This window comes from Macrotis lagotis, chromosome X (assembly GCF_037893015.1).
Source record: "Macrotis lagotis isolate mMagLag1 chromosome X, bilby.v1.9.chrom.fasta, whole genome shotgun sequence".
Lineage (NCBI taxonomy): Eukaryota > Metazoa > Chordata > Mammalia > Peramelemorphia > Peramelidae > Macrotis > Macrotis lagotis.
In genome coordinates this window covers 602,308,869-602,333,789 of record NC_133666.1, presented here as the reverse complement: position 1 = coordinate 602,333,789, position 24,921 = coordinate 602,308,869, and the positions used below count along the sequence as shown (strand labels likewise).

General features: G+C 34.5%; 1 non-coding gene and 1 pseudogene across 1 annotated transcript; one reads left to right on the top strand and one right to left on the bottom strand.

The window, feature by feature from the left end:
- LOC141499802 (GTP-binding nuclear protein Ran pseudogene) overlaps positions 1–24,585 on the top strand; it is a 59,589-nt pseudogene extending 35,004 nt beyond the window's left edge.
- LOC141503881 (U4 spliceosomal RNA) lies at positions 2,827–2,969 on the bottom strand. The gene has a single exon (XR_012473163.1). It is a non-coding gene; the product is annotated as a U4 spliceosomal RNA (small nuclear RNA).
- Positions 24,586–24,921: the final 336 nt, after the last annotated feature.

Below are 24,921 nucleotides of genomic sequence, written 5' to 3'. Positions count from 1 at the left end.
CATAAATCAGAATAACATGAAATAGTTTGTAAGCTCTAAGGATAAGGACAGAATTTAAGATCAAGAAAGTAAGAGCATAATAAAATGTAAAATATACCATTTTCATTATATAAAATTAAAGATTTTTGCACAAACAAAACCAATGCAACTAAAAAGGAAATAAAAACAGAAATGTTTTCTGTTGCAGGTATCTGGTAAAAGTCTCATTTCTTATACTGTTAGAGAACTGAGTCATATAAAATTACTAGTCATTCCTCAATTGATAAACAGACAAAGTTATCTATGGTCATATAAAAATGCTCTAAATCACTATTGATTAAAGAAATTCAAATTAAAACAACTTTGAAATACTACCTCACATCTATCAGATTAGCTACTATGAAAAAAACCATAAATATTGCATAGGAAGTGGGAAAACTGATGCCTTGCTGATGGAATTATGAATTAGTCTAACCATTCTGGAAAACAATTTGGAACTATGTCATTTTCTTTGATCCAAACTACTAAGTCTATATTCCAAAGTCACTTTTAAAGGGGGAAAAGGAACTTTTTTGTACAAAAATATTTCTAGTAGATTTTCTTTATTTGTGGCTAAGAATTAGAAATCAAAGGGAAACCCCATCAATTGTGGAATGGCTAAACAAGTTGTGATATATGATTGTAATGGAATATTATCATGCTATAAGAAATGACAAGCTATAGTAAAAATGTGGCTGACCCACCCGAGTGCAAGTTTGTCCCTTTTTACCAAATGTAGGCTGAACCTCATTTTCTCCTCTTGTGACAGCAACTTCTACTCTTCCTTAGGTGTTCAGGAGGCAGGATGTGTTGTTGCTATTAAATGGACTAAATGTTGATGATTTTTGTTTTGTTCTGGTTTTGCCTTAAAGCTTTCTGTAATTAACAATAAAAGTTCCAGTAAAGTTGTAAAAAAAAAAAGAAAAAAAGAAATGACAAGCTAGAAGATATCAAAAAAATGCAGGAAGACTTACATGAACTGATGCAAAGTGAAGTGAGTGCAACTAGAAAAACATTGGGCACAGTGATAGCAAGATTGTATGGTGAAGAAGAAAATACCAAAGTGCTAATGATGAAGCATACTATCCATTCCAGAGAAAGAACAGATATTGTCTAAAGCATACTACTTTTCATTTTCCTTTTTTTTCAAATCTTCTGGGCAAAGTTACTATTATGGAAATATTTTATATGATTTAACTTGTTCAGCTTATATCAAATTGTTTACCATCTCAGGGAAAGAGGAAGGGAGAGAATTTGGGACTCAAAACTTTTTTTAAAATGTTAAAAAATGTTTTCATAAGTAATTGGAGAAAAATAAAATACAATATATATGCATGCTATATAATTATATTTTATAATAAATAATTATAAACTAGCTCACAAAGAGTTTATAAATAAAAAAATTTGAACAATTAAACGAAAGAAAAGGATGGTTTCAGAAAAAACTGGAAAATTCTATATGAAATGATACAAAGTGAAGTGAACAGTATCAGCTGAACATTTGACACAGGAATAGCAATATTGTAAGGTAATCAATTTTGAAAGACTTGGTAATTCTGATTAATACAATAATCTACCACAGATCCAAAGGATTCATAAAAAATGCTGTATAATTAGAACACTAACTCAGATTGCAGATTGAAACATAATTTTCCCTTTATTTTTCTTGCTTTTTTTTGAATGTGGCTAATTCAGAAATATGTTTTATATTACTTAATAGGTGTTGTGGATATCAAATTTCTTGTTTTTTCAATGTATGGGAAGAAGTTGGGAGGAGAAGAGAATTTGGAATTCAAAATATAAAATTAAAAGAAATGAAGTTCATTTGGCATTATTTCTTCTTGATTGAAAAGTCCTTTGACTTTTCCTTTTAGGCAGCCAGGTCGTACCTTATTTCCAAGGTCTTCGAGGTGCCATCGGACACAACCAGCATGTTCAATAATGAGAGTTCAACCAGGAGAGACACGTAATAAGTTTTATTAACAGGCCACTACATCTCTGCATTTGCAAGCGGACAATCCTTTTTTATACATGTGAGACCACTCTTTGAACTTTATTGACCTCTTTTAGGTGTGCAAAACAGCATAACTCAAATAAAGTTCCCAGGCTTTCTCTTTCATACTAGATATTCTCTTTTCTATCAACTTCAAAGGGATAAGATAATGATTAAGTAAAGAAGGACCAGAGCTCCTCCCTGAGTACAGAGCACACTCAGATATTTGTTGTTATCAGAGCATTCTGACCTTGTGCAAACATCTGGGTCTCATGTTTTCTCAACAGAACTTCATAGCCAGCATTCTTAACTTTAACCCTTTACACTTGATGAAACATTGTTGACCTCCCTAATCTTTGAAAATTGATTAAGTACTTATTCACCCAGTTCACTTTTGTTTCGTTCATTTATGATTTCTGGACCTTCCATGATTATGTGTAGGTGATAGTGGTCACCCACTTTTAAATTCATTTTAACATTTTCTTTTCCTAGCAAATCAACTGGAGAAATTTTACAAAATCCAGAGTTCCAAATTCTTTTTTTTTTTGCAATATTAATCTATATGTTTATTTTGTGACTGGCAACAAAATAGAGTGATTAACATTAATCGCTTTAGATTGCCTTCTCTAAGAGAAGAGAGAGTTGGAAGGAAAGCAGAGATTTTAGAACTCAAAATTTTAAAAAAAATTGTTAAAAATTTTACATGTAATTGGGAAATATTTAATGAAATAAAAAATATCTTTAAAAATAGAAATTGGATAATAATGTGAAGAAGAAAATTTTAGGAATACTATTTTTATACAAGAATAACTCAGTCTCTGTGTAGACTGTCAAAAATTGCCAATGCCAACTATATTTCAAGTCATCATGGGTGGAGTATTGCGAATGGTTTTCAATTAGCAATAAACGTGCCTCAGATAAACCTCATTGACTACAAAACTTGCCACTGCACAAAGCTCAGAGTTCCAAATTCTAAATGGCTTTCTTATGATTTTATAATGCTCAGGCATTATCCTTGCCTTCTTCCCCGTACTAAAGGAACATGGTGATACAATTTGACATATGTATGTACATATATATATATATAAATTTACAAATTATATATATCTATATATATCTATATCTATATCTATCTATCTATATATATATATATATATATATATATGTATGTGTGTGTGTGTATATACTTTACAAAATTCTCAAAGATTACTTCCTATTTTGGTTCTTGCAAAAGCCTTCCTCTAACCTAAAAACAAAACTAAAGGAAGACTAAACTTCCCAATGAGAATGTTTCCAAATACCAGCCTAACAAATTCCTCATATGAAAAGCAGGTTAACCTGAAAATATTTGAGGCTGATCATTCAAGATTTTTAGACTACCAGGTAAACTTTATCCTATGGACCTGTAGTTAATAAGCACTTAAAACTAGCTATCTAAACTCAAGCCACAATAAAGCAAACATTCTAAATTGACTTAAAAGAAAGAATGAAAAAAATGAAGATTCATAAGTTGTCATAGGGCTCTTGGTGACTGGTAGGTACTAGTATTATAGATTTACAAAAAGGCATAATATCAAATTCACATTATTCATAGTAGCTGCTATGCACAACTAAGTACTTGGATGAGCTTTAATAAATGAATACAGTAATAGAACCAGTATTAGTACTTAAGTATTCGAAATTATATAAAAGCAAACAAACAAACCAAACTGGGTTGGCTTATAAAGCAAATAAATCAGGAAAATAGACCATCCAATTACAGTCTAAAACAAATTGGTGGGGGGGTGGAGAAGGAAGAGGAAAATGCTGATTTTTAACATAACTGCAGATCATACTACTTTGCGAATATTGAAAACTTATAGGCCTCTAGTTGGAACTGTGAAAGTAACAAAAAAGACATATAAGCTTTGAACAGGTCAGACTGCTTCCCTAGAAGTGTGAAGAGCCCAGTACTAACAAAGTCCAAAATCAAGAAGGAGATTAGAAGAATGAGCAAATATAAGAAAATTACCATAAAGAGTAGATGGCATCAGGGAAGTTAAAGTTACAAACAAATAGAAAATGATTTGCTAAAAAATCACAAGGCAGACCTCATAGAAAAATGTACCCTGGACCCAAGTCTAAGAATAATTCCTAGAAGAAATTGAAAGTTTTTTTTTAATTAGTTAACAATGATTTTAAAACTAAGAACCAAATGAGAACACTAGAGAACATGGGGAAAGAAAAATCTAGGGAAGAGAGAGACTCAATACTTGATTGAAGCAAATAACTACTTAAAAATTAGAATGGATCGGGCGGCTAGGTGGCACAGTAGATAAAGGACGGGCCCTGGAGTCAGGAGTACCTGGGTTCAAATCCGGTCTCAGACACTTAATATTTACCTAGCTGTGTGGCCTTGGGCAAGCCACTTAACCCCATTTGCCTTGCAAAAAAAAAAACCTAAAAGAAAATTAGAATGGATCGAATAAAGCAGACTCTATGAGACAGCAAGAAATGATTTTAAAAAATCAATGTCTGAAAAGACTGGAAAAAAATAGAAGAAAGTATGAAATACCTTATTGGGGGAAAAAACTGACATAGAAAACAGTTTAAGGAGAAGTTAAGAGTCATTTGACTACCTGAAAGCCATGAACAACAAATATCCACAATATGTTTCAAGAAATCATAGGACTAAACTGTCCAGATACCTTAGAATCAAATGGCAAAATAGAAATTGAAAGAATCTACCTGATATCTCCTCAAAAATCCTCAAAAACTTTTCCTAATACTGTAGTTATGTCTAGAACTTCCAGATAACGAGAAAAATAAATATGGCAAGTCACACAAGATTTAGCAGACACATCAAGAAAGGGAAGAGAACTTGGAATATATTACAAAAAATAAAAGAATCTTGTCTTATTTCCAAGAGTAATCTGCCTAGTAAAGCTAAATTCAGACTTACTTGTAAATCACACCACTTTGGGAACACTGAAAGCTTGTAGGCCTCTAATTGGATCTGTGAAAGCAGCAAAAAAGACATGAACTCTGAAGTTCAGGTCAGACCTCTTCCCTAGAAATGTGAAGAGCCCAGCATTAAGAAAATACAAAATTAAGATGTAGATTGTTAGGGGTGGCTAGGTGGTGTAGAGGATAAAGCACCAGCCCTGGAGTCAGGAGTACCTGGGTTCAAATCTGGTCTCAGACACTTAATAATTACCTAGCTGTGTAGCCTTGGGCAAGCCACTTAACCCCATTTGTCTTGCAAAAAAACAAAAAAAAAAGATGTAGATTGGAAGAATAAGCATTGCTTAAAATGCTCCATAAAGAGGAAATAGACTTTTAGCAAAATAGAGGGCTTCTAAACATTCTTGATGAAAAGACTAGAACTGGGACTACTAGAACTACGAGAATCAAAAGAATCATAAAAAGATGAACAGGAGCAAGCAATCATAAGAGACTAAATTTTACATTCTTTTATAGGGAGATTATACATGAAGCCACTCAGAACGCTATCATCAACAGGAGTCATAATGGTCTTCCTTCAGTAACCAAGGCCACACTGCCCAACCAAGTGACTGGTGGCATGACTTGCACAATTATGTTTATTATAATGAGCAGTATGCTATTGAACCAGAACCATTCTACACCATGGTCTGCTTGATAAGAAATAGGACTATTGGTAATGATCTGGCTCCTTCAGGAATTTCTTGACTGTGTTAGTGAGGCATCATGGTACACCATCAATGCTAGGCCAGCATCAGCATGTGATATCTGGCAGCAATTTGATATATCCAAACCTGTTGCTCAACCAAGACCATTTGTGCCCTAGAATGGGATGAACTTGCCCATAAAATGGAAGAGGATAATACCATGGATTAGAAATAAGAATCCAAAAATGTGTTGTTTATAAGAAACACATTTGGGACAGAAAGATGCATACTGTGTTAAAAGAAGGGACTAGAGCATAATCTATTTTGCTTCAGTTGAATTAAAGGCAAGTGTAGCAATCATGATCTCAGACAAAACAAAAGCTAAAAAAAATAGAAGTAAAAAATGTTAAACAGGGAAACTTTTATTTATTAAAAAGTACCAAAGACACTGAATTTATATAAATACCAAACATGTGTACCAAACAGCATAGAATCTAAAATGAAAAAGGAGTTATAGGAAGAAATAGTAAAAGATAATAGTGTGTGATGGGGATGGGAACATGAATTTATTCCTTTCAGACCTTTCAGATACATAATCTAAAAAGAACTAAAGAACCTTAATAGAGCTATTTTTTAAAGTTATTGAATATGAATACAAAGAAGTTTACCTATTCTTCAACTATGCATGACATCTTCAGAAAAACTGACCATATGTTAGGACATAACTTCTCATACAAATGCAGAAAACCAGAAATATTAAATCTTTTACCAACCATAATGCATTAAAAATAGCATTTAATAGAATGAACTTTGAAGTCTAGATTAAAAATTATTTGACAGATAAATATTCCTAAAAATGAGTGAGTCAAAAAGCAAATTATAAAAACAAATTTTATTAGATGACAATTAGGAAACATACCAAAATTTGTGAAATTCAGCAAAAGAAATATTTAAAGGAAAACATTTCTTAACATGTTCATCAATATGAGAGAAAGAGCAGATCTTCAAATTAGTCATTATTTTTAGGTTTTTACAAGGCAGTGGGATTAAGTGGCTTGCCCAATTACAGCTAGGTAATTATTAAGTATCTGAGACCTGATTTGAATTCAGGTACTCCTGACTCCAGGGCTGGTGCTCTATCCACTGTGCCATCTAGCCACCCCAGTCATATACTTTAAAAAACTTGAGAACCCAAAATTAAAACCCCCAGGTAAGTACCAAATAAAGATTTTTAAGATTGAAGAAGAGATGAAGTTGAAAGTAACAAAATAAATGTTGAACATATAAATAAAAGTAGGTGCTGGTTTTTAAAAAGAAAATCCAGGTAACCCTTTAGCTAATTCTTTTATTAAAAAAAAAAAGAAAAAGAAAAAAATTGCTAGCATAAAAATGAAAAAAGTAAATCCGCAACCAATGAAGAGGAAATAAAAACATCAGGAATTATTTTAAAAACTGACAATCTAAAGTAGATATTTACAAAATATAAATTGCCAAGATTAACAATTCAAAAGAGAAAAAATAACCCTATTATAGGGGGGAAAAAATGAATCAGTCATAAATGAACTTCCAAAGGAAAAACATCCCAGACCAATGGATTTCCAGCAAATTCTACCTGACATTTAAAGAACAGTTCCAGCATTACATACACTGAAAAAAATGTAAAGGATTGGTCCTTCTAAATTCCTTTTATAACACAAGTATGATCTTGATACATAAACCAGGGAGAATCAAAACAGAAAAAGAAAGCTATATATAAATTTCCCTAAAGAATATTGATGTGAAAAATTCAAATAAAATGCTAGCACAAGGAGATTATAGTCATTTATCACAAAGATCATTTAATATAACCAGTCTGGATTTATACTGGAATTACAGAGAATAGTCAATATTAAGAAAACTATAATCATAAATAGCCATATTAGTAAAAAAAATTATATTTCAAAAGATGACATAAAAGCTTTTGACAAAATACAATACTCATTCCTGTTAAAAAATATCAGGAAGCTTAGTAATATTTACCCAAAGTTTACCCAAAGACTTGCTAAGACTTGTCCTTTCTACCTTCTCATCTTTCATATATATCCCTTTCTCTCCACACAGTCTCTCTGCCTTGGTACAGATTCTTATCACCCCATACCTTATACAATTGCAATAGCATGCTTAATCTGTTTCCTGACTCACCTCTTTACATTTCAGTCAATTCTCATCTCAGCTATCAAAATGTTCTTCCTAAAGCACTAACCATGTCATTCCCCTTCCTCAGTAAACTCCGAGAGTTCCTATTACTTCTAAAATCACATATAAAATATTTTGTTTGGGCTTTAAAAACCTGCCCCTTTCTAACTTTCCAATATTCTTATAGACCTCCTCATTCTCTATTATCTAGTCTTCCTCACACAAGATATTATCCTGACTGGACAATTTCACTAACTGTAGTCTAGGCCTAGAATATTTCTTTCCTCACTCCCAATAGTCCACCCCCTCGCCAATTACTTGTGTCTTCTTTCTGAGATTATTTTGCATGTACATGTTATATCCTTTATGTAGAGAGTAATTTTCATATTGTCTCCCACATTTGAATTTGAACTCCTTGAGCTGAAGGTCCACATTACCTTTTTTTCCTATCCCCAGTACCTATAACTATTACTGGCACATAATAAAAACTCAATAAACTTTTATTATCTGATCTAATAGTGCCATTCTGAGCAAACACCTACAATGCATGTTGGGCATGTGATGATAGACTGGCAATTGACTATATATCTAAGTTATTTGCAGGAAAGATTGAATGTGTGTCTCAGCATAATCATATAAAAATATTTGGCTTAATTAAAATCCAGTTTGTGTATCCACTATGCCCAATTGATTCCTTCTTTTTTTTTCCTACCTCTAGGATTGAGTGGTCACTTCCTCTACCCCTAAGTTTCTTCTCGTCTTTACCCAACAACCAGTCTTCTGTTTGTTGTTTTTCAGTCGTGTCCAATGCTCCATGATCCCATCTGAAACTTTCTTGGCAAAGATGCTGGAGTAGTTTACCAATTTGTTCTCCAGCTTATTTACAGATGAGAGAACAAATACACATAAGTGACTTGCCCAGTGTCACACAGCTAGTAAGTATCTGAGACAGGATTTGAACTTTGATCTTTCTGACTTCAGGACCAGTACTCTGTCTACTGTGCTACCTAAACCCCAGTAGCTGGCATAGTGAGAAGTAAATCCCAAACAAAATTTCTCCTTATATTTTCACAAAGGCAAGTTGAAAAATAATTACTTGAGGCAAGTCTGGAAGTTATTAGCTACTCTGATTTTGTCAGAGAGACCCAGATAGATTGAAATAGAGAAAACTCATTTTTTGGATATTGATGTCCCATATCAATGTACTCATGTTCTGTTCCCCACATTCATCTATTTCTCTTTTCTGACTAGGTGTCTATAGTATACTCTAGTCATAAAATTACTTCAATTTCTCCCATCTTTGACATTCTCCATCATAGTTTATGCATTCTTGATTTCTTGAATTAATATATTAATTGTAATGCTATTCCCCCTTCTCTCATGCTTCTTTATTTCTTTTGAGGAAGAAATGCCTATCCAGAGCCATAATCATGGGTTACATTCCATCTAATCTCAGATATACGAGTTAGGTCAAATGTCATTTTTTGTTAGACCATCTAATTCCTCTGCTTCATTACCTAAATCTCTGTATAAGTATCTGAGAGTATAGGTTTTACAACTGGTTTCTTAAGTTTTATCTCCTATGAATTTCTCTTTCTTTGTTTCTAATCTAAAAGAAAAGGAGTTGAACTTGATGGCAATTCAATGCCTTTACAATTCTATCATTTGATGACTCACAAGTTAAAATCAAGGACTTTTGTCACTAGGACTATGTCAAAAATGTAAATTATCATTGGAGATACTTTTCCTTTTTTTAATGGGAAATGGTTAGCAAAGAGAAAAGCATTGCTTTCTGAAGTGGATAGAGGAGGTATCATGCAATAAAGATTAAGCCAGTTGTGGCTTTTAGCTTTAACTTAACCTAGTAGCTACCTACATAGAACAGTGTCTTGGACACTAGCTGTGTAACCCTGGGCAAGTCTTAATCTCTTCATATGTAAAATGATTTGAAGAAGGAAATGGCAAGTAACTTTGCCAGGAAAATCCAAATGAGATCACAAAAAATTGAAACATAAATAGATGATTGGACAATAGCAACATTACCTGCTATGATTATCTTTTATTCATTCACAGACCTTTGCTCCAAAATATATCACTTTCTAGATTCCTGTAGAAGTTTTGAAAGCATTGAGATCACCTTCACACTAATCTCTTTTATGATGTTTGTCCTTTGATCTCAAAGAAAATCAGTATATCAGGGAGGAGATGTTATCACAAGCAAGTGAATTGGATTGGGGGTGGGGGGGTTCACTAGCCTCACTCCTTTGGAGACAAAGGTATTTAACAAGAGGATATGGTGATGGTAGAGTCAAAATCAAGTTAAGCAAGGAAGAGTTGGCCATACTTCTTTTACTGGAGACTTTTGAATAGAATTTTCTGCTCCTCCCTCTCCCTCAAATCAGAGAGATAGAAGCAACAGAGGGTAGTGAAAAGGTGTGAGTACTACTCTCCAAAATGATGAAATTCAATCTAAATCCTGCCATTCCCTTAAACTATCATTCTCTATCTCTACTAGCTTTCTTCAAGGTTCAACTTAAGTACAACCTTTTTACCTAAAGTCATTTTTAATCCCTACCTTTGCTTCCAAGCTCCAAAAATTATCTTAACTTTTTAAATGTTTATATATAGATATATGTTGAATCCCTTTACTAAATTTTAAACTTCTCAAGGTCAAGGATTATTCCACTTTTGGCTCTGTATCCCTAGTATATAGCACCATTCTTGGTCTATAGCAGTTGCTTAATGAATGTATATTGATTTATTAATGCAGGCAAGTCATAATGAACAATAGTTTATAATATGTTTAAGCCTTAGAATAGATCTATCATTAAGATTTAGCTAGTTGGGAAATACTCTAATGGCAGTGATTTAATGTTGAAATGGATCATCCTTTTAGGTATATAAATGGAAAAGAAACTTTGTGCAAAGGTTAAATACCCTACTGATCTTTGAAAACACACAGAAAAAAAGACAATGGTGTCAACTCCTTAAGGATTACGTATGTAAATATGAAAAGGTTATTAATTCCATTTTTCTAATACACATATTTAATGAATTTGACTTCTTCAGAAATGTAATGCTCCCCCACTCAGCTTCCCCTAATAATACATCAGGCAGCAAGATAGAACAGCAAGAACACTGTCCTGCAAGAAGGTATAGGTCCTAACCCTGGTTTTTTTTTATATTTGTTGAGTTTCATGACCTTGGATAAGGTATTTTATTTAATTTTGCTTACATTTCTTCACCTATAAAAAGAAGGGACTTGACTAATTAGTGTGTGTGATTTTATGATCTCTGATATTTCTAGCCTAAAATTCTGTGATTCTATACTTTTGGAAAGCTTTGCTTTAATTTAGTAGAAAGTGTCCTTGGTATAGTGTAAACAAATCTTTTCTGGGGGGAAAGCAAGCAGGTACCTCTTTGCTGCTTGTTTTTTTTTTAATAACTATTTCCCACTCCTTTCTAGAAGTTTATTTTACTTTTAGATAGCTCTAATTAAAATGTTTTTTCTTTATCTTGAGCCTAAATTTGCTTTTTTTTCCCCCTCACTGTTTCTAGTTCTTTCCCCAGAACTGAAAAGAATAAATATAATCTCTTTTTTCAGGTCAGTCCTTCAAACACTTAAAAACACTAAATATGTACAGCCCTGCTCATGTAAATATAAAATAAAAATTACACTCTTCTGGGAAGTCTTTACATTATCAGTGTCCTTTCTAGAATGTGGTGCCTAGAACTGAACATAATCACCTTTATACAGAGCAGAAGACAAATATATTACTTCCCTAGTCCTGGGACAATGTGCCTCACTATGCAGCCTAAAATTGTATTGACTTTCTTGACAACTGTCAATTCTCTGATCATGTTCTAGACAAATTCCTTTCTAAGTGTTGCCCATCTTGTACGTGTGAAGATGATTTTTAAAATAGAATTTTATTGCTGTTTTCTATTTTTCAATTCATCCCTTTCCCCATCACAGAGAACTATCCCATATAGCAAATAGTTTTTCATTAAAAAAGGAAAAAAATATCAGTATAACTGATCAATTACATTGAAAAAGTCCAAAAGTATGTAGGCTATGTAACACCTGTGAATCTCCCATCTCCTTGTAAAGGTTTGTTGGAAGTATGTTTTCATGTTTCTCTTTGAGTCATGCTTTATGATTTTGTTGCCTTCACTTTTGATTTTTTTGGTATATAATTGTTCTTTCCATTTACATTGTTATAGTCATTATGGTTGTTGTTTCCTTGGTTCTACTGACTTCAGTCTATAGCAGTTCATGTAGATCTTTCCATGCTTCTCTGTAATCATTACATTTATTATTTCTTACAACACAGTAATATTTCATTATATTCATGCACCACAGTTTGTTTAGTTATTTCCCAATTGATAGGTATCTACTTTGTTTTTAATTCTTTGTTATAAAAAAGTACTGATATAAATATTTTGGTGTATATGAGGACTTTATAGAGATAATTTTCTGAGAGTATTGTCCCATTCACAATGTATTTAGTGTGCCTACCAACCTATCAGCCTTGACCATTACTATTTTTGTAGGCTTTATGAATTGATAATCTAATACAGGGAGATGATACATGTGTCCCGACTAAACCCTATCATTAGTGATCATGAAAGCAATCTAATTATTGGGATTTGGAGTAGTTCTGTTGTATTTTGATTATCTTAAAGAATGAAAATGGAGGTAGAGAGAAATATAATATAAAAAAGAAGACGAAGGGTTCAGAAAATTATATCATATAATTGATTTGTATAAATAGAAGTATATTAACAAGAAAGAAAGGAGATGAAAGCAGGTGACATTTGAATCACATTCTCATATGAATTAGTTGCAAGAAGGAAGCATCTACATGGTTGGATACAGAAAGATATTTCAAGCAATTGAAAAGTTCAAAAAGGGGAGAAGGGTTGGGGAAATAAGAGGGAGGATGTATTCAGGAAGGAATTTATTTTAAGCAAAACAAACTAATGTTGTACAAAATAAAAGCAGTTCTTTGGTAGCAAAGAACTAGAAACTGATCAATTGGGGAACAACTAAACTAAGTATTGCATATGTAAATAATGGAAAACTATTGTGTTATAATAATAAAAGAAGGGATAATTTCAGAAAACTTTGGAAAAGATTTGTATGAACTAATGCAGAATGGTGTAAACAGAACCAGAGAACAATTTATACAATGTCAGCAGTATTAGAAACATAACTTTTAAAGACTTGGGAATTTTGATCAGCACAATGATCAACCATTATTCCATATGAGTCATGATAAAACATGCTGCTATCTCTCTTCATAAAGAGGTGAAGAACTTGTACAGATTAAAGTATTTTTTATATAGCCAATATAAGAATTCATTTTACTTGACTACATATTTGTAACAAATGTTTTCTTTTTCTTTTTTTCTTTTTGGAAGTAAGGGAGGAGACAGATTTGATTTGATTAAATGAAACAAATGGTTTTAGATTTAAATGAGTTTATATGACCCATAGAACTTCCATAAATCACAGTGAAAGAGAGAAAGAAAGTAAGGTTTAGGAGATTTTTAAGATGTAATAGAGTATATTTACAAGAAAAGAGTGAAGGTTTGGGTAGAAATAATGTGAATGGTGAAATTGTGTAGAGAACATTTGAATTATAGAATGGAAATCCATGTTAGCAGTAGATACTGTTTGTTTTTATGATATGGGGAAGCAAAAAGTAGGCAAGTATATTTGCTGCATCTAGTCCAATCCCTTCATTTTCTGTTGAATGGCTGGTTTCTTGATTCTAAATCTAGTGGACTTTCCATTTTACCTTGCTGTCTCTACAGGAGAAGACTATCAAGAGGAGTTAAACAAACAGATATTAAATTACATAAACTAGGTTGAATCCTAGCAGTCCTTTTGTATTGCCAGTCTTGTGCACAAATTTTTTTGTACTCTCTTTTTATTTGGCTTAGTAAAGACTGGGATCCATGCTAGAGAAGCATTGAATGTTCCTCAAGAAGGTAGGAGAGTGAAGGAGGAACTCTTAGCAGAGGGAGAGGAGGGCAAAGACTTTCTTAAAAAAGAAGGCACAGATAAAAGTCATATAATAATCTTTATAACTATCCTTGTGAAAAGCATCTGTACTTAGAATATAATTTAATTCTTGTCTATATTTCCTTATATTAGAATGGAAATGAAGTACTAAATTGCTTCACTTATCTACTTTTAGACTGATTCTTTTTTCAGTAATATACTACATCTCTTCTAATACCTATCAAAAGACATCTTTTTATTGTTAAAAGTCAGGATTATTGAAGACATTCTAGAGTCTTCATTGGAATAAATTATCAAAGTTCCAGGAGTGTTACTGGACAGAGTATTGAATATTTAAGAAGAAAAAAAGCCTTTGTCTTCTAACTGCAAGTTGAGTGCAGATGGGGATCATCTGATTTCATGGCAACTTTGTTCTCAGTCAACATTGCAGCTCAACTCAGACTAAAATAAAGGTGATATTTATTTAGGTATAGCACTGGATTTTGCTTATGCAGCATGAACCATGATAGTGGGTAATTTTCCTTGTTTTCTAGGATTCATCAGCACAGCACTAGGAGAAGTTATTTCTCCTAGCTGAGACTTCTGACCCCTAAAGGAACTGCAGGGATAACCTCTTGTGTGACTTCATGGAAAGAGGATTCCTTTCCCTAAGCAATGCCCAAAGAAATGACATTGTGGCCCCTTTCCATAGAAGACTTTCCCCTTCCTCTGTGTGGCAAGGCCCCCCATGGAGAGTAAGAGTTGAAAAAAATAGCAGGGCCTCAGGACAGAAATTTCTCCAGGATAGCAAGAAAGCTGGCAAAGAGAAGGAAGAAGAGTTACAGACATAACTGAGAAACATGGCAAAATTCTTCCTAAAATAATGACCCCAGGGAAGGAATCAAAAATCAGAAGAGCAGGGCAGATGTCCAGCCATAGTTGCCTAAAAGCCATTCTTCATGTTTTTAATGTTTCATCTAATATCTCTGTGACTTTGATTCTATTCTTCCTTCTATATTTTCCTTCTCATTTCTACCTTCCTACTTTCCTAACTTACTTTAAGACTTAATTCAAATTCCATCTTCTGCAGTGAGACTTTTCCCCCTTTTCCCCCAGCAGTCAAGTTCTTCCTTTCTGAGGTTAACTTAAGTCCAATTTGTATCTTGTAAATACTGATTTATATACATTTTGTCTTCCCTCATTAAAATATGAGCCATTTGAAAACAGAAATATTTTTCCTTTTTTATTTGTTTAATTTGCTTATTGATTTGATTAATAAATGCTTATTGATTAATTGATTTACCCTTCCCCTCTACCTTGTTACCTGATGTTCAGTTAATAATTTGTATACTTCCTTTTATAACCATTAAGAAAGATGAAGATATTATAACTGTTAAACCCTGTCTGTGTGTCTAAATCTAATGTAGGTTCTATGAGGAATTTAAGAGTATAGAAAATCTGTTTCTTGCCTTTAAAGGGTTCTTTCTAATTAAAGAGATAATATTAATGCAGGTGAAGCAATTAATCATAGCTAATAGCATACAGTTTCACCTAGCTAAAGTTTTCACCTAGCTAAGGTCTTGAATATAAGTGCTATAGACATTTGGGGAGAGAAAGAAATATGAACTGGATTAATCATGAAAGACTTCCTAGAGATAAAATTTGCATCCCCCTTTTTTTGCTGAAGAATGAATAGAATTTCAGTAGCTGAAGAGTAAGGATAGAACTTTAGGGAAGGGAAGAATAGTAAAAATTTACTTTAATTTATAAATATTAATGTAAAATAGTATTATATAGCCTTCAAAAATTTCCCTTACATTGTCTTAGTCAACGTTTTTAATAATCCTTTCAAGATAACCACGTGTTACTTCAAAATAGTTCTGATTCTGCTTTCCTTAGAGAGTTTCATGAATTACTTTGGCCAAAAGACCCTATCATATGATGAACAACCTTCTGAATGCTTAGCATATCCAAACTCAAGTAAACTAACTCTCAGATGATTAAAAGACAAGGATGGATAGGTAGTTAACCAATCAATAAATATTCATTAAGATCTACTGTATGATAAGGCTTTGGAAACCCAGTCAAGGATTTTGATTTTGGCTTGATAGGTAACAAGAGCTTTTTATAGTTTCTTGAGCAGAGAAATTTCTTGGGTAAGAATGGTCCTTTGGAGGTAGTATGCAAAGTAGATTCAAGTTTGCTGGAAATTAACTGTGAAAATCAGATAGAAGGCTATGGTATATAATCTCATATTGTAAGTAAGGAGGACCTGGATTAGAGTGGTGGCAGTGGGAGAGGAAAAATTATTAATCTTAAAGTTAGTTCAAAGATAGCAGCACTAGAACTCAGCAGCTGCTTACATGTGAATGGTGAAGATGGGTGCAAGGATTACTTAGAAAAATAAAAATCGCAAAATAAGGATCTCATAAAGAAAGCATTGGTCTTTATCTGGGAGAAGAGAAGTTGCAAAGGGAGAGGCATGGACATTTCATAAGCCTTTAAATATACTTTTGAAGACAAAGCAAATTTATTCTGCTTGTCCCAGAGAACAGAATTGCTAACAGAAGTTTCAAAAGTGTGTTGGGGTATATCATGTCTAATGAAATCTTCATGATTGAATGCATTCAAGCAGACTGGGTTAACTATTTGTTGGGAAGCTATAGGAGAGATGCACATTTAAGCTTAGTAAAGATGACCTCTGAGCTCTTCAACTCAGAGAGGTTGAGATTCTTCTTTATGGTTCTATTGGCAGGAAGGGACACACTGAGAAAAGAGAAGTGATGTTCATCTTGCCTGTACAATAGGGTTATAAGCTCCTTGAAACCCTTTGCAACTTCTTTGCATTGTTTGTAGATCTTAGCATGATTTGGGTACTACAAAAAATGAGTTGAATGATGAAAAGCAATGAAAGAGGAAAAAAAAGATTCCCTATCATGGCTCTGGAGCTTCTGAGTTCACATATGGAAGTGGAGTCAATTTAAGACCATTTCCCAGAATGGATTTGCTCCAGAGATGGGTGAAATATGAGTCATGCTTCTATTTGTCTGCTTCAATTTGCTCCTCCTGGTACCTCATATTTATAGCTTATGGTGGTGGTTTTTCACTTGTTAAACAGGGAAAGAAAAATGGCTGAACTAAGGCAGAGCCATAAGCTAATGGAAATTGTTTAAATAATTAATAAAGAAAGGCTTGAAAATGACAACTCACTAGGAAGTTATGGAAACATTTAAGCTGAAATTGCAGCCATCAGACTTGGAGCCATGGATTACCCTTCAGAGGTTAAATGGGATGATTTGAAAGCTAACAGGAAAAGAGAAGCCAGTTATAATTTGTTTAAAAAGAAGAAGAAAAATGTAGCCATAAACCTAAGAGGAAAAACTATCATCATTTTGAGTACTGGTGTGAGCAAAAGTAGTAGTGATGGTAATAATAAAATTATAGAGAATAGTTTGCATTTGTATTGGGCTTTAAAGTGTGCATAGTCTTTTCCCTGCAACAATCCTATTAGGGAGGTATTACAAATTTATCTTCCCTATTGTGCCAGTGGGGAATCTGAGGTTTCTTGAAGAGACTAAGGCCACACACACACACACACACACACACACACACACACACACCCATGGTTGTACTTATGATGCTAGGACTTGAAGGCAAGTGCTCTCATTCCCAATTCAGTATCTTCCCCCCCCCCCATATCAAAGGTTCAATTGACTTATTGACATTTGAGGGGCAACATGGTAGGTAGTAGAAAGAAAATGAGATTCAGAATCAGAAAACCTGGGTTTGAATCCTAGTGCTGATATTAGCTGTGTGATATTAAACTTCTCCAGGATACTTTGTTTTTCTGAGTCTCAGTCTCCTCAGTTATTAAGTGGATCTGATGAATATTTGGAGTAATTTTGTCACAGGATTGTTGTGAGAAATGTGCTTTATAGAAATGTGAGTAAATACATTCATGCCTTTACTGTAAAAAATGTATTTCAATGACATTTTATTTTTGAGAACTTTGTTGACATTTATATAGTCTATAAAATACTTTCTATTTAGCTTTTTTATGTCAAAGAATTGGAAATTGGAGGAATTTCCATCAATTGGGGAATGGTTGAACAAATTATTGTATATGAATGTGATGGAGTACTATTGTTCTGCCAGAAATCATGAGTGGGAGGATATCAGAAAAGCCTTGAAAGATTTACATGAACTGATGCTAAGTGAAGTGAGCAGAATCAGTATACACATTAATAGCAACACTTGTGTAATGATGAACTATGAAGTATTTAACTCTTCTCAGTAGTTCAGGGATCAAGGACAATTCTAAAAGACTTGTGATGAAAAATGCTATCCACATTCAGACAAAAACTATGGAGACAGATGCATATGGAGGTAGTATGCAGACAAAAACATATCATTTTCATTTTTTTAAAACTTGTTTTAGGTTTTTTTTTCTTATAGTTTTTCCCTCTTTTGTTCTGATTCTTCTTTCACAACATGACTAATATGGAAATGTATTGAATATGATTCTGCATATGTAATCTAGATCAGATTACTCAGGGGCAGCTAGGTGGCGCAGTGAACAGAGCACTGGCCCTGGAGTCAGGAGTACCTGAATTCAAATCCGGCCTCAGACATTGAATAATTACCTAACTGTGTGGCCTTGCACAAGCCACTTAATCCCACTGCCTTGCAAAAAACCTAACCCCCCCCCCCAGATCAGATTACTCACTGTCTTGTAGAGGAAGAAGGAAAAGGAGATAGAAAAATGTGGAACTTGAAAATTTATAAAAATATGAATGTTTAAAACTATTAAAATTGTTTTTTTAATTAAGGATATGATTTCTCTCTTAATACATTCAACTAAAATCAATGCATAGCATGGAAACAATATAAAGACTAACAAACTTCCTTATTTAGGAAGTGGGAGGAGGGAAGTGAGTTTGGGAGGAAAATTATTAAATTTGAAAATAATAAAGAAAAACTATTAAAAATTGAAAAATAAAATAATATTCAAAAAATACATACCATTTACTAGGTACAGTGCTACATATTAGTGATTAAAAAAAAGAACTCAGTCCCTATCCTCAAGGAACTTAAGTCTTCTAGAACTGGAAATAATACTGGATGTGGAGAAGATAGCATCTTCCAATGCATGTTTGTTTAATTTTCTTATCTTCAAGAATGTTCATTTTCTAGAGAATGAAATTCATTAGGCCAGGAGACATTTTTACATTTTGTTATAATATGATATTTTCATATCATAGTTGCCTCTTAAAAGATTCCAAAAGTAGGTATTTGAAAAAACATGTAACCAGTTTGATCATCATCCCTTGAGTGAAGTGAGGATAGTCTCCATTGGAAAGATGAAGAGAAATTAGAAGTCCATCACAAAGAAAGAACTTGTAGCATGGTTTTCTTATTACTGACTTTTTTATGTGAAAATAGAGACTTGTCAAAGAGGTCTGTTAGTCAAGCAAAATAATTCAATGTTAGAAAGCATTATGGAATGGAAGAAAGAAATTTTAAACCTGAGTGCAAAATCTGACTAATGCTACCTATTTGACTCAGTAAATCATTTAATTTCCTGGAATCTTAGAGGTCATCTAACCCAAATTCATTATTTTACAGATGAGGGTTTGGACTAGCTGACTTCTAAGCATTAGTTTTATAATCTTGTAAGAGTTCCAGAAGCAAATCATCAGAACTTTTTCAACATGGGAAGAAGATTAGTATTATATCTGATTATTTCTGCATATATTTGTATTGCTACTATTATCAATTCCATGGGTTCTGATGTGGCAAGAATTACTTCCCTCCATGATGAACACAACCCTCTATATCTTCTTAGTCTATATGATTCTCCCTGTCTTTGCAAAATTTTTTTCATAAAGATCCACTTAACACCCTAAAGTACTTCGTTGGTCTTTATGGATTTTTTCTTGGTTCCAAACAGGAAAAGGAGCAGTACATAAATATTACAGATTTAAGGTAGATTTTTGTTTAGCTTAAGAAAAAATTTTCTAACAATTAAACTTAACTAGAAGTGAAATTGAATGCCTTGGGAGATAATAGGTTTCCTATTGCTGGAGGTCTTCTGGTAAAGACAGAATGTTCAGTTTTCACAGGGACACGAATTCAAATATAGGTTGAACCATATGACCTCTGAGGTTATTTTTAACTTTGAAATTCTGTAATTCTCAGTATCATTGTAACACTCAAGTTGTCCAACTTTAGTATTCCTCATTCTCTCTGGTTGTCCCCCATGACTAGAAAACAGTCCCTTCATCTGGCTGCCTTTGAATCCCATCTCTGCAGGAAATTTTTCCCAATCCCTCTCAATTCTAGTGTCTTTCTTCTGTTGATTATTTCCTATTTATGTTGTTTCCCCCTTTAGATTATGACAGGGACTTGTTGCCTCTCTTTGTTTAGTAAGTTCTTAAATAAATGCTTATTGACTGTCTAATTGGAGGAGGGGTGAGATATAACATACCTGGCAGTGGAGGCAGAGTAGTCACATCATTTCCATTAAAAAAAACCATATTGGTTTCCTGTGTTGAACCATTTGGATGTCTAGCACTCTAGTGGTAAGACTTTATTTTCCAAATCTTCAGTAGCTCTGGCTTTTGAAAAAAGGCTTCAAGGACCTACCCATTCATGGTAGTTAGTAGCTGGAGATGGTAGTTTGACCTGCCTGGCACATGCCACCTTCTTCATGGTGCCTTGCTGCTTTAGCTAGGCTGGAGTCAGTAGTTGGTGAGAATGACTGGTCTCCTTTCCACAAGGTTTGCTTCCCTGGATGACATGCTAGGCCAGATTCTAGGTCCTGTGTCCAGAACTTTTCCTACTCAGAATTGGGAAAACAAAATTGTATTAAATATTTCTCATAAAAGTCTGATATCTAAGATACATAGGCAACTAACAGAATTTATAAAAATCCTTCCTCTGTGGAAATGATCAAGAAATTACAAACTATTAGCAACACATGAAAGAATGCTCTAAATCACTAATAAAATAAATGCAAATCATTAAACTGCTATTTTACCTCACTACTAATTGACTCAGTTGACAAAAAATAGCAAGTCAGTGTTAAAAGGGCTGTAGAAAAATGGGCACACTAATGCATTGTTGGTAGAGCTGTAAACTAGACCAACTATTCTGAAAAGCAATTAAGAATAATGTGAAGAAAATGATTGACATTCTCATAAGCTTTGATCCAGAGATCCAATTGCTACATATATATTCTAAGGAGGTTGAGGGCAAAAATAATAGGATCCATACATACTATGGATCACAACACTTCTTAGGAACAAAGAACTAGAAACAAAGTATATGTCAATCAATTGCATGGTGGCCAAACAATTTGTAATGCATGAATGTAATGAAATATTGCTTTGATGAAAAAAAAACCTGAATATGATGGCTTCAGAAAAGTATAGAAAGACTTCTATGAGTGATTTGAGGTGAAGGAAAGCAGAACCAGGAAAATGAAGTACACAGTGACTACAGTGATATAGATGGAAAGAACAACCACAACAAAAACAATTGAAATTACATGCTATAAAATTATAACAAATATTGCCTTCAAAAAAAGAGATATATAAAAATTCCTCCACATCTTCCTTTAAGAAGTGGGAGGTCGGGGGCGGAGCCAAGATAGCAGCATGAAGACTCCAACCCCCCAAACCCCCAAAAAGCAAAGGATGGCTCTAGTCAAAATTTAGAGGGGCAGAACCCACAGAAAGTCCAAGATAACTTAGAACTTCTGCAGGAAAGGTGTGCTTCACCTGGGGGGTGGGGGTGGAAAAAAAGCTGAGGTGCAGCCCAACCCAGCCCAGAGATCACCCACAACAGCCTGAAGGTGAGAGAACTCTGCTGTACCTGGGTGAGTGTGGAATGAGGAACACTGGCCACAGAACCTACAATGAGAATCAAGAATCAGGAGAAAGCAGCCTGCACCCCCAGAGATGGTAAGGGAAGTCTACAGAGATTTCTCTGCTCTCCCTGGGGTAGGACTCTGCTGACCCAGGTTGCAGTTTGGGCTTCCATACTAAGATAGCTGGATCCGCCTTATAGCCTTAGGTCAGAGGGCAGTGCTGTGGTCATCTACATATCAAAGCACCAGCTAGAGAGCATAAGACCTTGGAGGAACAAAGGTCTCAGTGGGGTGTCCCCCCAAAAAAACCCAACCCCAAACCCCAAAGCCTTGGAAGTGCTGTAAATTAGTTTTGGATTGAGGAAATGAGTAAACAACAGAAAAAGAAGGATCTGACCATAGAGAATTACTTCAGTCCAATGGAAAATCAAAACACAGGTATTTGAATCGCGCTTCTGCCATCTTTCCATCGTTCAGTCAGGCAGAGACGGAGACGCTTCTGGAAGAACCATCCCGATGGCCGCCCAAGGAGAACCCCAAGTGCAGTTCAAACTTGTATTAGTTGGTGATGGAGGTACTGGAAAAACCACATTTTTAAAACATCACTTGACTGGTGAATTTGAGAAGTATCTAGCCACCTTGGGAGTTGAAGTACACCCCCTCGTTTTCCATACTAACAGAGGTCCCATTAAATTCAACGTATGGGATACAGCTGGGCAAAAGAAGTTTGGTGGTCTGAGGGATGGTTATTACATCCAAGCTCAGTGTGCCATTATAATGTTTGATGTAACATCAAGAGTTACTTACAAGAATGTACCTAACTGACATAGAGATCTGGTACGAGTATGTGAAAATATCCCTATAGTGTTGTATGGCAACAAAGTGGATATTAAGGACAGAAAAGTCAAGGCATAATCAATCGTCTTCCATAGGAAGAAGAATCTCCAGTACTATGACATTTCAGCCAAAAGTAACTACAACTTTGAGAAGCCCTTCCTTTGGCTTGCTAGAAAACTTATTGGAGACCCTAATTTGGAATTTGTTGCCATGCCTGCTCTTGCACCTCCAGAGGTTGTCATGGACCCAGCACTGGCAGCACAGTATGAGCAGGACTTACAGATTGCTCAGACAACTGTGCTCCCTGATGAAGATGATGACCTGTAAGAGAATGAAGCTAGAGCCCAGGGTCAGAGGTCTAGTTTTATAGGCAACTGTCCTGTGATGTCAGTGGTGTAGCGTGTTTGCCACTTTATTATATGGCTGAGCAGAACATGTGCTTAATCTTTGGGATGCTGAAGGAGATGAATGGGCTTCCAAGTGAATGTGGCAGTTTAAAAATATATAATTCATATTTTGGACCTGTGTATTTAGCTGTTTTGGACTGCAATTACATCCCCTTGAATTTCAAATATAAGACTGCTGCAGTCCCATCACAATATTCAGTGGTGAATCTTGTTTGTTACTGTCATTCCTTTTGCATTTAGATCATAATAAAGTTGTATTTCAAATATCTAAAAAAAAAGAAAAGAAAACCAAAACACATACTCAGATGATGACAAAATCAAAGTTTCCATATCCAAAACCTCCAAGAGAAATAGAAAATGGGCTCAGACTGTGGATGAGCTCAAAAAAGACTTTGAAAAGCAATTAAGGGAGGTGGAGGAAAAATTGGGAGGAGAAATGAGAGCCATGCAGAAAAATCATGAAAGTCAAATCAAAAGCTTGGTGAAAGAAATACAAAAAAATACTGAAGAAAATAATATGTTAAAAACCAATTTAGGCCTAATGGAAAAAAAGCAAAACAAAAGGCAAATGAGGAAAAGAATGCCTTAAAAAGCAGAATTGGTCAGCTGGAAAAGGAGATAAAAAAACTCTCTGAAGAAAATAACTCCTTCAAATGCAAAGTGGAACTAAAGGAAGCTGATGACTTTGCAAGAAAGCAGGAAGAAATAAAACTCTTCCAAAAAAGCCAACAATTAGAAGAAAATGTGAAATATCTCATTGGAAAAACAACTGACTTTGAAAACAGATCCAGAAGAAATAATTTGAAAATTATCAGACTATCTGAAAGCCATGGCCAGGAGAAGAGCCTAGACTTCAAATAATACAGCAAAATTGCTCTGAGATCCTAGAAGCAGAGGGTAAAAGAGAAATCTAGAGAATTCCAGTCACCCCCTGAAAGGGATCCCAAAAGAAAATCTTCCAGGAATATTATAGCCAAATTCTAAAACTCCTAAATCAAAGAGAAAATTCTAAAAGCTTCCAGAAACAAATAATTCAACTATCATGGCTCCATAGTCAGGATTAAACAGGATCTGGCAGCATCTACATTAAGGGCTCATAGGGATTGGAATATGATATTCCAGAAGGCAAAAGATCTTGGTTTACAACTGAGAATCAACTACCTAGCAAAACTGAACATCCTCTTTCAGGGGAAAAGATGGGACAGGGGACTTTCAAACTTTCCTAACGAGATGACCAGAGCTGAACGGAAAGTTTGATCTCCAAGTACAGGACTCTGGTGAACCATAGAGGGAGTAGAAGAGAGGAACTAACTATGAGGAACTTGATGATGCTGAACTGTTTGTATTCCTGCATGGGAAGAAGATATTGATAACTCATATGAACTTTCTCATTTATAAGAGCTGTTAGAAGGAGCATATATAAACAAGACATATGAAGGAGCGGAATATAATGGTATGATGTGGTAAAGGGATAGAGTCAATGGGCAATGGGGGAAAAGTACTGGGAGGAAGGAAAAGGAGATGAAGAAGAAGCCAAGAGATTTCACATAAGTGTCAAAAAATAGTTTTTTCAATGGAGGAGAGGGGGAAAGGCAAGGGGAATGAGTGAGCCTTCATTCTCATTGGAAATGGCTCAGGGAGGAAATGACATACACACTTAACAGGGTGAGGAAATCTGTCTTGCTCTGGAGAAGGATGGGAGGAAAGGGATGGGATGAGGGGGAAATGGGGGGAGGGAAGGGGGAATAGGTGATAGAAGAGAGGGAAGGTCGAGGGAGAGGGTACTCAGATGCAATACACTTTTGGACAGGGCCCGGATGAAAGGAGAGAGAGAATAGAATAAATGCAAGTAGGGAGAAATAGAGTGGAGGTACAGCTAGTAATAGCAACTGAGGGAAAAATATTGAAGCAACTTCTCTGGTGGACTTATGATAGGAAAAGCAATTCACCCCAGAGACAGAGCCATTGAAATCTGAACACAG